Below are 2,184 nucleotides of genomic sequence, written 5' to 3'. Positions count from 1 at the left end.
TCTGTTTCAGGGAGCTGGTTTTCCTGAGTGCTGTATCCTCCAGGTCATCATCCTGTGGACATATGGGAAGGCTTAACTGGTCTGCATCATGCGATTACTTTAGAGAGGCAAAAGAAACGAGACGCATGTTGTGACGGCACAAATTTGAACAAGGAAATAGTGGACGACCAAAAGAAAATCATTGGTCGTGAGTATCTTGTCAATTTGCTTGAAATGAACTTACCGGTCAGGTGTATTGCAAGCCTTTTGGGGGAATCTGAACGGACTGTACACAGACGACTGGCAGAGTTCGACCTATCAGTGAGATCACTGTACAGCTCACTAACAGACAATGAGCTGGACATATTAGTGTCAAACATTAAGCAGAGCAGACCATGGAGTCGAGAACGTGGACATTGCACGTTTAATGTTCTCAGTTCGTGGCACAGGGAGAAGCAGTTTCATTTCAGGAAAAAGTGTCCACAATCAAAGGTATGTAAAGAAAGTATTGTGTAGCAGACATATCTACTATGTAGCCTTGTGCTTTATTTCTCCAAATGCTTGTTTGAACCAACTAATTGCTTCAGAATGATCTTGTGATGCTTTATGTTGTAGAAACAGAAGGACTGTGGAGAGATGTGTGGACTGCAGTGACCAGTGTGTACTATGATGTACTACACTATCTTGAGGAAGCCAGCTACCTTCATACTGCAAGACCAAAACATCTCTTCTGTTGCACACTACACATTCCTTCCAAGGCTACAAGATGATCTAAATCTTTTCTGAGATGGGTGAGATAATCACCCTTTACGAACAGAACACAACACGTCTCCAAACCAGCTCTGGGAATTGGGTCAAAATTCATTATCCAGTTGATGATCCACGAGATGAAGAGGTGTAATTGTTCATGCAAATTTTTACAGCCATGCTTTATTTCTTTTTAATATAAATATTTCAGGGTTGTGAGAATTAAAATGTTCCTTCGCTGGCATTTAAAACACTTAATTATCATTCTAGTACTCGTATAAATGTAGTTTTTGGAACTATTACAGGAACTGAGATTGTACACCATTTATACAGAAATGTTGGTTCTTTGTTTATCCAGGAACTGAACATTGCTGATATTGATTGGGAAAGCAGTGGATTGGCTCCTGATGAAAGTGTTGGTGTTAATGTTCTACTGTAGAATGTCCTCTTACACCATTCTACATGAACATGTGCGTAGATGAACTGCATCAAAATTGACCTACAAGTCCAAACAACACAGAGCAAACTGTGGTACTGTTAACATTTATAGACATGGTGTCTGTATTACTGTATTGATTTCACATAACTACACAAGCCCAAAACCAAACTCAGAAGTGCCAGTGCACTTAAGGAGCTCGTCCTTAAAATGGCTGAAATCCATGTAATGTCTTGGTAATCGTAGCATGTTTGAAGCACGTGGAGGATTCAGCATGTCAGCAGTAACAATTTCCACTACCATCATTCCATCTGGCACTTCCCACCCCAGCCAAAATTTCACCAAATCCTTAAGGTCAGAGCTGGATGCTAGATAAAAGCACACACACACACACACACACACACACAAAACACACACACACACTCACACACACACACGCACAGGGGCGTTGTACAAGATCCTGGGCCCTAAGCGGAGGCAGTCCTGATGGGCCCCCATGAAAATATCTAGGTAAAATAAAATATATTCCAGACTTTTCAAGGCCCCTCTCTTCCTTTGGGGCCCTGGTAATATCAGTACTTGTTTTACCCCCAGTCCGACGCCCCTGCACACACACACACCTATCATTATAGGGACTGTCCATGCGTAATCGTTTTTATACTGTACTATATACTCCCCCCTTTAACTTTGGGAATACCAGTACACACATCGAATGTGATGTACTGGTAATACGAGCTGTGTCTCATTTAGAATCCCACTCACAACGAAGCTCCCACCCAAAGTCTAGCTGTGTCTCATTTAGAAGGCTGCGCCCTCCGAAGCTCGCATTCCAAGGCTGCATACGTCATCGAGGCTGTCTCATTTCAGAAAAGCTTGATAAAGTTTTTTTTTTTTTTTTTTTTTTTAATATTAAGGTATCAAATACAATTACAAACCTTTACGGCCTATTTCAACAACTGAACACATATTATTCGTGTTGATACAGCCAAAAAGAAAGAAAAAGATGAGAGAGCGAGAAAAAA

The 2,184-nt window shown here is 41.2% G+C and overlaps 1 long non-coding RNA gene across 1 annotated transcript; it reads left to right on the top strand.

The window, feature by feature from the left end:
• The first annotated feature begins 728 nt into the window (after positions 1 to 728).
• On the top strand, positions 729 to 1,305 carry LOC122138562. Its single transcript, XR_006155681.1, has 2 exons — positions 729 to 874; positions 1,085 to 1,305. It is a non-coding gene; the product is annotated as an uncharacterized LOC122138562 (long non-coding RNA).
• The last annotated feature ends 879 nt before the right edge of the window (positions 1,306 to 2,184 follow it).

Source organism: Cyprinus carpio, chromosome B9 (genome assembly GCF_018340385.1).
Source record: "Cyprinus carpio isolate SPL01 chromosome B9, ASM1834038v1, whole genome shotgun sequence".
NCBI lineage: Eukaryota > Metazoa > Chordata > Actinopteri > Cypriniformes > Cyprinidae > Cyprinus > Cyprinus carpio.
Note: the sequence above shows the minus strand (reverse complement) of the source record. Positions and strands in the feature narration are given on the sequence as shown.